The sequence below is a fragment of the Trichosurus vulpecula genome, chromosome 6, assembly GCF_011100635.1.
Source record: "Trichosurus vulpecula isolate mTriVul1 chromosome 6, mTriVul1.pri, whole genome shotgun sequence".
NCBI classification, from domain to species: Eukaryota; Metazoa; Chordata; class Mammalia; order Diprotodontia; family Phalangeridae; genus Trichosurus; species Trichosurus vulpecula.
The window spans coordinates 172,240,641-172,257,159 of NC_050578.1; positions in this window are offsets into that span (position 1 = coordinate 172,240,641).

Here is a 16,519-nt window from a genome sequence, read left to right on the forward strand (position 1 = left end):
AACAAATTATCCATTCATCTTTATAATGTATAGAGTATTGAACAATATAATGGTTATATTGACTTTACACACCTAGCTTATTCGAAATATTTTGGGGGTTTTAAGAGAAAGTTTTATTTTCTACCGTAGAGGAATATATCTTATTAAAATTTTAAATAAGGCAACTTTAGGCAAGTTAATATCTATATCTCTGTATTTGTATGGACTCCTCTACCTTTTGAATAAGCTTCGTTCAGTCCTCCTTGGATTGTGATTAAATTTTGGAGCCCTAAGGAACAAACAGAGCTATGAGCACAACAAGCAGCTATATGAGTTAGGTCCTTAATTATTAAGATCAGGGCAAAAGAATCTTTTCCACCCTCTGAAGTTATAACAGATATTGGCTGTGGTGATTTGAAGGTGCTTTGATAATGGCATCTTCTCATCTACCATCTTGGAATAGCTGGTGTTTATCCCATAATCAACCCAGAAAGTATGAAAAAATTATATTTATTATTATATGACTAACTAATGATAGTTAACACTTCATAGGAAGACTACATTTAATATAGATATGTTTTAGTCACATAAATTTAACCCAGATTCTATTCAAATTAGTCTGGAGTACTTATATAATCACCTATTTCTTTTGTAAAAAGTTATCCCAGGTTGGATTTGTATCATATTTACTTAGTGTTTACATTCAAAACTCTTAAGAAGTTCCAGTTATTAGTCAATCAGTTAAAAAGCCCAGGATATTAAAATAGAGGGGAAATAGATCAACTTGCTTCAATTGCTATATTTTATTTATTTGCGAGGTAGTGGAGAACAACTCTTTACCATTTTTGGTTTATTTTCAGTAGTGTCAGAGATGTCAGAGATGAGGCAGCTCAGTGGCACAGTGTATAGAGTACAGGGCTTGAAGTCAGGAACACTCATCTTCCTGAGTTCAAATCTGCCCTCAGACACTTACTAACTATATGACCCTGGGCAAGTCACTTAACCCTGTTTGCCTCAGTTTCCTCATCTGTAAAATGAGTTGTAGAAGGAAATGGCAAAATGCCAAGAAAGCCCTAAATGGAGTTGTGAAGAGTCAAGCACAGCTAAAATGAATAAACAACAATAAAAACATCAGAGAAAAATAAACTAAACATTTTCCCTCCTTTGACTCCTTTGTTTTCCATGGCTTCACGCATAGCACAGGTTGGTCCTGACAAGGAAGTTCAAAGATTAAAAGCTTGAGTTTTAAAAGGATATGAGTTAACCTGGGATTCAGAGTGAGGGAAGCATTTTTGAACATGGTCAATTTTAGGAAGTTGTTTTTCTTGAATATACATATTGTTAAACCTGAAAATTTGGTTGAAGGAAACAACAGAGCTAGGTGATAGAAAAATCCATGTTGTTTATTATTTTCCCTTAAAGCATAGCGAAGCTAGCTTACTTGTACGTACAAGGAGTCAGAGTATAAACTCTGGCTGCCTGAACAAAGCAATGAGAAAACTTATATATGTTATTTTAGCAGAGCTAGCAAGCCTGTATTATCTCATTTTTTATGACCCTCATGTATGTTTAACCATGATACAAGAAGAGGATTTTCCTTAATGGAATAGAGTTGTAAAAGATGTTGACAAAAGTCAGTTGAAACTACAGCCCAGCGTCTCTGTGTCTCATTACATTCCATAACATAGTATATACCTGTAGAATATTAAGCAAGGTAATCTCTCTTGGGGTTAGGGTAATGTCCTTAATGATCTGGCCTTGTTGACAGAGGTAAGGGTATTGCCTGAGCAAACTTTTGGAGAGAACAAAGAAGCCCAGGTCCTGGATCTTCATCCAGTTACTCATTAATTCAGGCTCTGGGTCTGGTTCAGAATTAGAAATTATATAAAATAGTATAATATTTTCCACAATATTTATAGAAAGATTTGAATTTTTTTTCCCAAAGGAGAGAAGGTTAGAGAGGAAGAAAAAATGTTAAATGAAAAAATTAAAAGAAAAAGGGAAGTACCATTAGTCATCAATCCTAAAACTTCAATATTGGCTCTTATTGAGGGCAGCAAAATCCAATTGGAATGAGTTTTTCTAATCAGCTTAGTTTAGATGTAATTTACATATTTTATTGGATTAAATAATTCCTTTTTGATTGAAGATTCAATAAACACTTACCTTTAAAGATAAAAAATCAAATCCCCTTGTCACATATCATAACAAAATGAACTGTGCATGTCTATGGAACTCAAAATATGTGATTCATGAAAAGGAATAGCTCTCAATAATCACAACATTTCACAAGCATACTATCTCAAGGATTCTTGTGAGGGAAACACTTTTAAAAACATTAAACTTAATATTCTTAGTTATTATCACTCCTCTGAAGTCATTCTTGATTATTTCAGCTGCTCTTTTGCCTTCTTCAAATATTCCTGGATCACTTTGTCTTATCTCTTATTTGCATCCCCTCACAATGACCTTGAAGTACATCTATCTGTGCTCATGTTGAATTATCTCCAGCAGAGTTCAAGCTCCTTGAGGGCAGGGACTGTTTCACTCTTTTCTTTGCATCCCCAGAACCTAGCACAGTGCTTCTTGTATGCTATGCACTAAATAAAGACACATTGAATTGCTAAAATATCATTGATAATAAGTATTTACCATTTAACAACTGGTAATTAATGACAGACTAAGTTTAATGTTTAGTTTAATTTAGTTTTAATTTTTAGAATATTTAGTAAGCACCTACTGTATGCAAAAGACTGTGTTACTTTCATGCCAGGAATAGTCTAAGTTTGTGTAAAGCTCAGTCACTACCATGATAGAGATTATTTGGAGAACAGGGATAAGTTAAACTTGGTTGGACTGGAGAGTTTATGGAGAACAATTATATGCAGTAAGGGTAGAGAGGGAAAAAGATGCCAGATTGCAGAGATCCTTAAAAAGTAAGGAATAAGTCACTTCTGAAGTTTTTTGAGCAGAGAAGTACCACGAGTAGCTCTCTGGGTGGTAAGAAAAATTAGTTCACCAGCTGCATTAAGGATAAATTGAAAGAAAGACAGAATGGAAGCAGAAAGACCTGTTAGAAAGTCACTGTAATAATCCCCACAGGTAATGATAATAAAGGTCTCTATTAGGGAGACAGCAGTTTGCCAAAGGGTACAAATGCAAGATGTGAATCAAAAGGATTGCTGCTGCTAACATTTCTGCAGCACTTACTATGTGCCGTGCATCGTGCTCAGTGCTTTACAATTATTGTTTCATTTGATCCTTACAACAACCCTGGGGAGGTAGGTGCTATTATCATCCCCATTTTACAGATGAGACAATTTAAAAAAATATTATATTTTTAAAGCAGAAAGTTTTGGATCGCAGAGTAGAAATTGGGATACTGATCACAAATTGTAAATTAATAACTAAAAGACATCAGGCAAAATTAAGTGGACCAGTTAAAAGTGTATTCTGGAATGGGAGAAAAATCATCGTGGTAAATTTTCCTCTGTTACTTAAGTTGTATTAGAGTCAGTCGTAAAAAAGGCAAGAACTTCTTCACAGTAGGGTAGAGAGCCTGTTTGACTGAGACTGTTCTTCTCTTGGACTTCAGACCCTTTTACTCATAGGAGGTAAGAAGAGATGATTCCTGCTAAGGTGTTGGCAAAGTATCTCATTAGAACTAGCCCCTTTAGGCATCAAGTCTCTGATAACCTTTCACAGCTTTCTGTTGTGGAGAAGACCTAGCAAACAGGAATTTTTTTAGCTGAGATGTGGGAACTCTGGAAGTACAGATACTGCCAATTTCCTATAAGCGGTAAAGCCCAGGGTCTCATAATATCAAAGTTATTGTCTCAGGGGTTGTTTGAACTTTGGAGTTCCTGAATGAATACAGCAGTGGGGTTTCTGACTCTAGGGGAAGATGTACAGGGTAAGATAGTGACAAGACAGAAAGGTCTTCAAGGGTTTAGCTCAAAAACAAAGGGACATTTGAAGTAAGAAAGAGGAAGCTACAGTGTGGGTCTAGTTTTTATGTTAGATCCATAAACCGGGGCAGGATGTGGGGTAAAGGAAGCATGGTAGAGAGAATTTGGCTGAAGATAAAAAGAGAGAAAAATAGAAGTGGGGTTGGCTATATATCATAGAACTTGCCCAGATGAGGAAAATAATGTTTCCCTGATATTTCACAAACTGGCACAGAGTCAGATTATAGTAGGGTGGAGGACTTGAATTAGCTGGACATTTACTGACAGTTTCATTATCTTAAAAGCAGAGCATCTGATGAATTTCCCACTTATGTGGCTAAAAAAATTCAATTCTCAGAACCTAGAGGAAGCAAGGAATAAAATTCAAGGACTGGTTTGTGACTGTCCAAGAGAAGCTGGTTGGTGAATAGGGAATAATAAGAGCTTTGAGAAAAGTATTGGAGTCCATGGGGTTCATGGAATACACACACACACACACACACACACACACACACACACACATACACACATAGATATATTTTGTATATATGTGTGTGTGCATATACACATACATGTATGTATGTATGTACTCATACATCTATATATTCACACTTATGGATCCTTGTAGTTGGGAATGTAAATTTCAAGAAGGTCATATAAAAGATTGCTGTGAGCTCATGACTTTGAGTTTGTAAAGTTAATTTACTAAAGAAGTATGGGGGGGGGAGGGAGGGAAGGAGGGAGAGAGGAGAAGAGAGAGAGAAAGGAGCAGAGAGACAGAGAGAGAGACACACAGAGAGAGAAATGGATGCAATAAGCATTTATTAAGTACTGACTATAATCTGGCTTTTGATACCACCATTCTTTACTTTCAGATTTCACCAATGATTTCTTAACTACAAAATCTGATGGCTTTTTCTAAATTTAATTTCCTTGACTATCCTGGGACACATTCATAGTGAGGCCATCTTCTCCTCATTTTAGGAAGGACCCGAATAATGTCTTACCTCATTCTCTTTAGGATTATCTCCAGACTGTCTCCTCCTCTGACAAGTATGTCTTTCCCCATTAGAATGTAAGTTCTCTGAGGGTCAGGGCTATTTCGCTTACTTGTATTTGGATCCCCAAGTGCTCAGCACATGGTGAGTAATCAACAAATTCTCTCTCCCTTTTCCCTCTATGTTTTCTCCTCTTTCTGTCTCTCTCTGTTTCTCTTTGTCTCTCTCCCCCCTTTCTCTTTCCAACTCTCCCTTTCCCCTCTCCTGCTGCCCTCTCTCCTCTCTTCCTTTCCCCCTCCCAGCTTTCTGAACTTTACAAATCTGGTAAGTTCATCAGAGTTCTTTATGCAACCATATTCTTTTTCCTCTCGTCTTTATGAGGATAGTTTATGATTCTATTTGCAGAATTTCATATTTGAGCTTCCAAGCCTTTTTGAGCTTTTTTTTTCTTTTAGATTCTTGGAACATAAAATCATACATATCTTGCCTCTGATCTTTTTTGACAAACGCTTTCCTGAATTCTAGCACACACAGACAAGACACAGACATACACACACATCTGACTATGCTCAATATTCCCCTAAGGATCTTGCAACTTCTTGTCACTAACCAGTTCTTTACCTTGCATTAGAATGAAGTCTAGAACAAACAGTTCCCATAATTGTGTGTTTAAGATGTGAAATTATCATCAAGACAAGTAACAAATTTATTATTAGACTGATTTTAGCAGAATTACAATTCCCCGACATATGTCGTTAAAGTCTTCCATCACTTGACTGTGTATCCATTTTATAACCTGACTTAAGAAAGAATGGGTGGCATAAGTGGAATGATCAATGGACTCAAAAACTGAGAGCTGAGGTGGAGTTCTGACTGTGCCACTTATTATCTGAATGACCTTGGATGATCTTCTTAACCTTGATGAGCTTCAGTTTCTTCGTCTATTAAACAAGAATATTCTTGCTTTCCTTGCCTAAATCAAAGTGATGTTTTGAGGAACAATTAAGATAATATAATGGGGAAATGCTTTAAAATGTAAAACATTTTCTAAATATAAGTTTTTATTGTCTTCTGCTTGTATGAGCATCATGTTTTGTACTATAATAATACTGCTAATTTTAGTGTTATTATTTTAACCAAATTTCAGGTGCTCTCCACATTATTTAATCCTTGGAGTCACCATTATTGAATTTCTATTCAGGTGTAAACCTCCTTGATGTACAGTATTAATCCATCATGCTTTCTATCCTATCTGTTTCAAACAGGGTATACCTTTCCATTATCATATTCCAATAAGGACTCCCTTCCCACCAAATCCTATTAATACTTAGGAGGTCATATTGGCTTCTGTTGGATAACATTCAAATTCACCTTTTTTATTATTCATTTTTGGTGCTGTGCCATGAAATCTAACCATGCGAGGCCATAAACAATTCTGGATCTTCCCTAACTCTCCCTGCTTTTTTTTTCTGCTGAAAATGTTTGGATAATTTCTCCCCTGCTATTCTTCCTATACCAAACTTGTCCTCTACAATATCATCTAAAGTATCTTATACCTCTCTTAAATTCCATTTTAAAACTCTTTTGATCATGTCAGAAAGTTTCATGCCAGATCTACCCTATTAAACATTTCTGAGCTAAACTTCAGTGCTTATTAGTCACTGTTTATTCGGAGAGCCAAAGTTCAGAAGGTGAGCTTCTTCTTCTCAAACTTATTTATAAAGGCAGATGTCGACTTCCCTTTCCTACCTTTTTTTTTCTTCCAAATTGTGACATTCAGTTGGAAGGAATAGATAGGTACCACATCTATAATTTTCTTGGTGTATTGAGCTCTGGGTGAGGAAATTCCTCTAACTAGGAAGGTCATCACCTTCTCAACAATGTCTATTTTTGGAGAGTGCCTAGAGGATTGAGGGGTGAAATGACTTTCCCACAGTCACACAGACAGTATATATCAGAGTCAGAACTTGAACCCAGTTTTTCCTGTCTTGTAGTCCAGTTCTTTACCTACTAATCCATCCTGAGCATGCTTTTCAGTGTGGACCAGTGAAATGACCAAAGAATCTGGTGCTAGAAAGGCCGGAGTTCAAATCTCATTCAAATGAGATTTGAAATCAAATCAAATAGTTTTATGATCTTGGGTATGTCTTTGCAGTTGTAAGAAGAGATGAAAATTGTGTCCATGCCCCCATGTCCTACAAGTTTCTCTCATGAACTTTGAAGTCAGTACAGATACATTTTTGGTCTCTTCTACCGATATCATTTGTTCCCACATGAATTTGAAGGGGTAGGTAGCAGTTGGTGAGACTGATGACTCTTAGACTGTTGCTTTTTACATCTCTCTAGGGGAGAAACTAATTCCAGTCCTATACATCTAGTAGTACTTTGTTTTTTTTCTTGTTTTGCCATATGTTTATATTTGGGAGAGCTGCTTTTGGAGTCACATGACATTGAAAATAGTAAATACTTGTTGTGGAAGACAATGATAATTTCTGGCCAGTGTGGCCAGTTATTAGAGAAAACCTGCACCATCTAGATTCACAGATTGCAGCAGGGATTGAGCGAGAGACAGCCCCAACACACTGATATTAGGGCTGGCTGGACTCTTCCCCTTCCCTCACAGGATAGAGAGAGCAGGTGGTAAATAGGAACAGAATGACGATGAGTCAATGAGTAAAACACATCCTTTCATCCCCACATTGAACAGTACCAAAGGAATTACCAATACCTGGGTTCACCTATATATAATTTATTCATGATCAGGACCAAAGGCTAATAGAACTAGAGCTGGAAGGAACCTCAGCAGCCATCTAATCTAATGTATTTTACAGGTGAGGAAACTGAGGCCCAGAGATGCTGAGTGACTCGCTCAGGGTTACATAGCTAAGTAAATTGCAGACCAGATCTTCCTGACTGCAAATCCAGATTTTAACCCTAATCATCTCTCAAAGGAAGCATGAAGTATGTTTGATACATTAAAAAAAGTTCTAGTTTCCTTTGCATGAGTATAAAACACTGCTACTGTTAACACTGATTCATGGAGATCTGAGATCATAGGTCCTACTGAGGAAATCACAGGATCTGCCCCCTAAAAATATGTGCATTAGAAAAGAATGGGTAAACACAACAAATATATTTTAATATAGGTTATATTATTTTTCTGATTAATTAAAATGTAAATAATGCAAATTAGATGTGTCCCATTTTTGGTGAATATTGTTTATGACAACAAAAGAGAGGTTGGAAGGAAGTATTAAAAGAAGTGTCAAACTTCATTATCATGCTAGTTATATTATCTTCTTCCTCATTGGCCTCAATAAACATTTATTGTTTCTACTCTGTGGGGGTCACTATGCCCTTTACATTATCATTAACAATGCTCACACATACACATACATGCACACACACACACATACACATAAAACATAAACAAGAAGATAAGTGATGAACACTATACATTGGTGACATTTTAACATGTGGAGAGCGCACAAAAAGTAGAAAGCTATGCTAAATTTTTTAAAAACTCATTTTCCTGAGAAGGTTGTACTGAGCAGGAAACAATGGAAATAAGAAAAAATCATACATATTTCAACGTTTGTTTCTTTGAGAGAAACATTTATTTCCATTTGGCCTTCATCTAGCTGAGTCTCATTTCCCCTCATTGGTTATTTTACATTCAGTTGTCAATCACTCTGCCAGATTTCTTTCTCTTGAGGTGTTTATTTCCCCCTTACCTGTATTTTTTACTAAATATACACATTTTATTCACTATACCTCAAACATATTATTGGTGAAACTGTATGAAAAAAACAACCAAACAAACAAAACCCCATTGTGAGTTAATCAAGGCCCAAGCCTATTAGCATCCACTTAGCTACACCCAAGTCAAATGATTTACTGTTTCTCCACTCTACTTTTGTGTTCAGTTCAGTGCTCCAACCACGGAAGGGGAAGAATTTGACTGAGCATGTCTCAGAGAAACAGCAGTCAGCAAAAGCCTCTTAGCCCTCTTAGCCTGAGGAATATGTGTCTCTAACAGATTGCTGGGAAAGATTAACTGCTGCAGGTAAAGCAGCTGCTGGTTCAAACAATTTTGATCTTTTTATATCTTGTGCTCAATGGAGTTCCACATGGAATTGGCCCACTTGTTAAGGGGAGCTGCAGGTAGTCCATCTGCTGGTTCAAAAGAGCTTGGTCCCATTATAGGTTCTGCTCATTGCGTTCTGACACCGAATGGGCCCAGTTGTTTTTGGTGGACCCTGAGGAAAACTTTTACAAAGTGGTTTCTTAACCTTTTCAAGGAGACAAACACACCCTCTCATTCTGTTTTCCTTTGGTAAGTGGAACAGGCTGCTCAGCAAACCCTACCAGTTCCTGCTAGTCAGTCTATAGGGACTTTATTGAGTAGAGAAAGATATTTTAAGAGGTTTTGAAGCAGGAAATAGATAAATATCTAAATCTTCATGCTCAGCTGTTTTCCAAATGGGATATTTGACTGTGGCTTTGGAGATGTGTGTGCAGCATCTGCACCTGAAAAGTCATTGTTATGCTGTTTGTTACATTAGCAGGCTTTACACATCTCAAATGTCACCCTTCACTTAAATCCTTGGGGTTCCAAAATAGGAAAAGCATTCACAAACTGTTTAAAAAGATAACATTACATATACAAACAATCAACACAAAGCAGTGTATCTCAGGGGGTTAATCCATTTGGATAGGTGAACTTGAGAAGAACAATTGACCTCAGAATTCCTGAATGAACTTTTTATCCCCTGTAGATCCTCTCCTTTGCATGGCAGTTGCCTTATAAACATTTGTTAATTACAGTGATGATGCTGATGGTGAAGAGGGCAGACTATAACACACAGTGGGCAGAACAGTAGATTTGGAGTCAGAGTCCCTGGGATGATCTTACCTCTGTCAGTTATTACTTGTGAGACCTTAGACATGTCTTTAACCTCTCTGGGCTTTGGTCCCTCATTTATAAAATAAGGGTTTTGGATAGGACAGTTTCTAAGATTGTTTCCAGCTCCAAATCTATAAACCTAAATTGGTGATGAAATGCATGAAGGACCCCCTAATGAATGTTAAGCAGGAAGAGTAACATCCAACAAGTGTTATGTGAAAAAATAGACACTCACGAATGGCTTAGTATTTCTTTCTTAGGGATTATGCTATTATACATTCAATGTCAACTCTTACCTCTCACCATGGTTTTTCTAGACTAGTTTGTGCATCAAAAAGTATTTTCTTTCTTTTAATCATAGCATTTTTTAAAATTTTATTTATTTTTAGTTTTCAAATTTCACTTCCATAAGATTTTAAGTTCCAAATTTTCTCCTCATCTCTCCCCTCCACACACCAAGACAACCTGCAATTTGATATAGTCTCTACATATATGTTCACATTAAACCTATTTTCACATTAGTCATAATGTAAACAAGAATTAGAACCAATGGGAGAAACTATGAGAAAGAAGAAACCAACAAACAAAGAATAGCAAATAATATGCTTTCATCTGCATGCAGACGCTATAGTTCTTTTTCTGGATATGGATAGCATTTTCCATCATGAGTCCTTTGGAGTTGTCAGATCCTTATTGCTAAGAAGAGCTAAGCCTATCAAAGTTAGTCATCACACAATGTGGTTGTTACTGTGTACACTGTTCTCTTGGTTCTGCTCACTTCACTCTTCATCAGTTCATGTAAGTCTTTCAAGGTTTTTCTGAAATCTGCTTGCTCATCATTTCTCATGGAATAGTAGTATTCTATTACATTCATATGCCACAACTTGTTCAGCCATTCCCCAACTGAAGGGCATCCCCTCAATTTCCTATTCTTGTCCACCACAAAAAGAGCCACTATAAATATTTTTGTACATATGGATCCTTTTCCCATTTGTATGATTTCTTTGGGATATAAACCTAGAAGTGGAATTGCTGGGCCAAAGGGCATGAACAGTTTTATAGCCCTTTGGGCATAGTTCCAAATGCTTTCCAGAATTATCAGTTCACAACTCCACCAGCAATGCATTAGTGTTCCAATTTTCCCACATCTTCTCTGGCATTTATCATTTTTCTGTTTTGTCATGTTAGCCAATCTGATAGGTGTGCTGTGGTACCTCAGATTTGTTTTGACTTGGATTTCTCCAATCAATAGTGATTTAGGACAATTTTTCATTACTATAGATAGCTTTAATTTCTTCCACTAAAAACTGCCTGTTTATATCCTTTGACCATTTATCAATTGGGGAATTACTTGTATTCTTATAAATTTCACTCAGTTCTTTATATATTTTAGAAATGAGGCCTTTATCAGAGACACTGGTTATAAAAATTCTTTCCCAGTTTTCTGCTTCCCTCCTAATCTTGGTTGCATTGGCTTTTTTTTTTTTTTGCAAAATCTTTTCAGTTTAATGTAATCAAAATGAGCCATTTTGAATTTCATAATGTTCTCTATCTCCTGTTTGGTCATAAATTCTTCCCTTCTCCATAAATTTGACAGGTAAACTATTCCTTGCTCTCCCAGTTTGCTTACAGTATCAGCTTTTATATCTAAATTGTGTTCCAATTTGACTTTATTTTGGTATGTGGTATAAGATGTTTGTCCATGCCTAGTTTCTGCCTATTTTCCAGTTTTCCTGGCAGTTTTGGTCAAATAGTGACTTCTTATCCCAGAACCTGGAGTCTTTGGGTTTATCAAACAGTAGATTACTATAGTCATTGACTACTGTGTCTTGTGTGCCTAATCTATTCCACTGATCCACCACTCTATTTCTTAGCCAGTACCAAGTAGTTTTGATGATTGCTGCTTTCTAATACAATTTAAGGTTAGGCCACCTTCCCTTGCATTTCTTTTCGTTAATTCCCTTGATATTCTAGATCTTTTGTTCTTCCAGATGAATTTTATTATTATTTTTGGTAGTTTTTATTTTTGTATTTATGTAGTTATTACTTTTTGGTAGTTTGATTAGTATGACACTGAATAAGTAAATTAACTTAGGTAGAAGTGTCATTTTTTATTTTATTGGCTCAGCCTACCCAGGAGCAACTGATGTTTTTCCAATTATTTGGATCTGACTTTATTTGTGTGAAAAGTATTTGTAATTGTGTTCATGTAAATTCCTGGATTTGTTTTGGCAGGCAGACTCCCAAATATTTTATAATGTCCACTTTAAATGGAATTTAAGTAATTTTAAATGGAATTTCTCTTTCTGTCTCTCGCTGTTGGGATTTGTTAGTAATATATAGAAATGCTGATGATTTATATGGGTTTATTGTATATCCTGCAGCTTTGCTAAAGTTGCTTATTATTTCAAGTAGTCATTTACTTGATGATCTAGGACTCTCTAAGTATATCATATCATCTGCAAAGAGTAATAACTTTGCTTCTTCTTTGCCTATTCTAATTCCTTCAATTTCTTTTTCTCTTATTGCTAAAGCTAATGTTTCTAGTATCATACTGAATAACAGTGGTGATAATGGGCATCCTTGTTTCACCCCCAATCTTAGTGGAAATGCTTCTAGCTTATCCCCATTACATAGAATGCTTGCTAATGTTTTCAGTTAGATGCTACTTATCATTTTAAGGAAGACTCCATTTATTCCTATGCTCTCTAGTGCTTTTAATGGCAAAGGGTGTTGTATTTTGTCAAAAGCTTTTTCTGCATCTATTGAGATAATCATATGGTTGCTGTTAGCTTTGTTGTTGATATAAAAAGTACTTTCAAGCAACTTTTAAGCCATATGACATCATTTGAGGAAATCAAACTATCATGGTTTTTAGATTAGAAATTACTAGTGATTCTAATCCACTATATTTAGAAGATGATGAATATGTTGCTCAACTCTGTACATTTGCTAACTGAACCTTCAGAGATGGCCATAGAATCATAGTTTGAGAATTAAAATAGACTTTAGGGGTCATCTAATCCAAACCCTTTAGAGTTTTTCAGATCACTACAACCTTTGCTCATGATAGCTCACCCACCTTGCCCAGTGACAAATTAAATGTATTTGCTATTGCATCATAATTTCTGTTGTCACATAAATTTCAGATGCAATATCACAGATCTTTTAAATAAAAAAAACAAAAAAAAGTTTCTTTAACTGAAAGATATATTTGTAAATTATAGCTATACTTCACTCCATTTTGACTTCATCATGCCCAAGAAATATTCCACTCCCTGGCATATATGAAAGTTGAAGAGAATCCAATGTATATGCATATCGTGCATACTCTGTCTAATCATGACTTCATTTAAGGCATTCTGGTTACTATCTGATCTTTATAGATAATCATCTTACCTCATAATCACTTTCAAATTTTCAAAAGTATGGATAGTATATTTATATACAAATCAACATAAATACACACATGGAGATACATGTACATGTTTTGTCTTTAATGATTGAACTTATACATTTGTCTGTAGAGTACCTTTTCACCAGAATGTAGATCCCCTAGATAACTTGCTTTTTTTCTACTCACCAAAACTCTACAAGACCAATAAGGATTTGAACACATGACACTGGTCTCATTCTATTTCTTGGACTAGACATTTTCCCCCATGCTTAGACCTCTCTCCCTGCTCATCTCTGCCTCCAAGCTTCTCTGACTTTCTTCAAGACTCAGCTAAAGTGTGACTTTCTGCAAGAAACAGAAATTTCCCTCTACTGTTTGTGCTTTCCCCTTGTTCATTATCTCCAGTTTATCCTGTCTAAATCTTGTTTGTACTTAGTTGTTTGCATGTTACCTCCTTGATTAGACTGCAACCTCCTTGAGGGCAGGGGCAGGTTTATGTCATTTCTTTGTGCCCACCACAGAATCTGGCACATTGTTGGTTGTTCAGCTGTGTCTGACTCTGCAACCCAATTTGGAGGGTTATTTTTTGGCAGAGACTAGAGTAGTTTGCCATTTCCTTCTCCAGCTCATTTTACAAATGAGGAAACTGAGGCCAACAGGTTTGAGTGACTTGCCCAAGGTTACACAACTAGTAAGTGTTTGAGGCCATATTTGAATTCAGAAAGACTCGTCTTCCTGACTCCAGGCCCAGACTTCTTTCCAGCATGCTACCTACCTGCCCTTATCTGTCTCCTAGTAGGTGCTTAATTAATGCTTGTTGACTGAGTGTTCCACATTGCTAGAGAAAGTATCCACAATGATGGAATCACATGCCTTGAAACACTTAAATGAGGATGTAAAGTTAGACTCAGAGTGTTCAAGTTGGAGGCATTTAGGGTTGGCAAATTACATGACTTGTAAACTGGGAGGGAGGGGAAATTTTTTGTTGAGTTGAATGATTCATAAGGTCGCCTCCGTCTTAGAAATTATATTATCCTACATTTGGGGGGCAAGCCTCTTTCCCTGTTTTAAGAGTAAAATATCTGAACAACCAAAAAAGGGTGAGTTTGGAGGGGAATGAATATGATACTCTAAAGGAATGCCATTCACAACCTCTATTAGCACTATAGGTCACATTGATAAGGTTACAGGATGTTCAGCTCTCACTGTGGTCCCTATGGCTAAGATCTGCAAAATTTCCAAATGCTTATTTTGAGGTCTCAAGGACTGAAGGGTTTTGGTATCCTGCAAAAGTGTAAGTGGGACACTTGGTGTCATGCCAAGGTATTATATAAATAACTAATGGAATGAGATTAAATGGACTCCTGCAGGCTTTCACTTTATATTCTAAAGCATGATGACTAATTACCCTTAGTTTGGCTTGCTAGCTACAAATAGCATAATTGGTCATAAAATTATATAGTCCTTTTCAAAATACAGGCATAGTATTTGACTCTAAAATCTCTTGGATCATTGAATTCCAATATCTGGTTAAAGAAAAAAAAAGATTTGTTCCTATAGGAACTGTGTCCAATTGTTTTGGATTTGGTATTAAAATAAACTATAATTAGATTGATAGCTATCATTTATATGAATAGGCATCTTTTCTAAGAAAATGGAGGAAGTATTATGAATCACAATAAAACTTATGAATACCGACTTTGATCTTTGGAAGTAATTGGTTTGATTTCTTCCCTTCTCAATTGGACCAAATGATTAAATGCTTTCAAAACAGAAATCTCAACATCAGAAGTACTTTGAGAATCTGCCAAAACTTTGACCATCACATTTATACTCCTTTATGTATCAGCAAAGTTGGTATTATATATTTTATGGATTAGACAGTGGAAGTATTCTATTTATTTACCTTGACTCCTGTCCTCCACCTTTCCTCCAGTATATGGATGTAATCAGGGTATCCTGATGTGTCCTACAAAAACATGATACTCCACAAATCAGAATGTTATCCTGCAAGGGTGAATATAGCAAATGCTAGAAATAGAAAAGAGGACCCCAAGTTCAGAGGAGGTCCAACTCCTATGGGTTTTGGTCCAGGCAACTCTAATAGCCTACAATCAATAGGAAAAAAAATCTATCAGGCACACTAATGAGTTTGGAAAAGTCAGGAGATCAGTGCTATATCAATCATATAGACACTTTCTACCTGTTTTCCTAGAACTTGAACTAGAATGAAGTTGGGCTGGTTGACTAGGTCAAGGTAGGGATGTTTGATCCTACTGGGAATGAGTCCACATGTGGAGCAAGCTCCATCCTTGTGGGAGCTCATATATCAATGAGTGAGGGCTGGCAGCTTGAAAGCAATTGTTCTAGTCAGCTGCAGATGGGTGCTCAGGGAAGAGGAGGGTGAATTGGATCATGAGTAGCCCTGGAATGAAGTTATTAATTCAAGCCCTTATCAATCAAACATAGCACTTAGACCTGAATCTTCATGATTCCTGGGCAACCAGACACAGTGGCCCCCCCTCTGGGACCTACGAAGAAATTTATTTATTTTACCCTAATCCAGCCCATGTGGATTCTCTTTCATTCCAGGTCCCTCTTGGTAATGAACAAAGTGTTCAATAGATGGCCTTGAAGGTAGGACACCCCACCCCACCACACCACCTGCATCCATGAATCTCAGGTCCTTTGATACGTGTTGGAACCAATAAAAAGTGCTCACCCAAAAACACAACTCAAACACGACTTGACCTGGTAACTTTTATTGAAACAGCAAGTTTCTATAGAAAGATTCAGTTTCTCTGCTTCCACATTGCCTCTGACTCCCAAGTCAGGTTTACTAGAAAAAAATAGTCCTCTCACCAAAAAAAAAGAACAACAACAAAAAAACTGTTGTGAAATATTGATATAATCTGGACACATCCCAAGAGTAATGTATGAACATATTTGGAAAACATTCTTTAGTCTCTTGGTATCAGACTAAAACCTTGTTACAATTATAAAATTGAGGTAATCTGTTCACAACATTAATATATTTGTTCCAAAGAAACAATGTGTTGAAAAGTTGGCCTCCTAAATAGGGTAGGCTATACTTGAAACTTGAATGCATAGAAATCTTTTTTATCATGAAGATAACTGGTGGTGGTGGTAGGGAGAGGTACTTGTTACAATTTTCAATTTGACGTGAATATGAAGCCCAAGAGCTGTTAGATAGATGGAGAGAAAATGTGATATAATCTTAACAAAATTAAGACTTGAATTTTAATGTTTCCAGATATATGTATATATAATA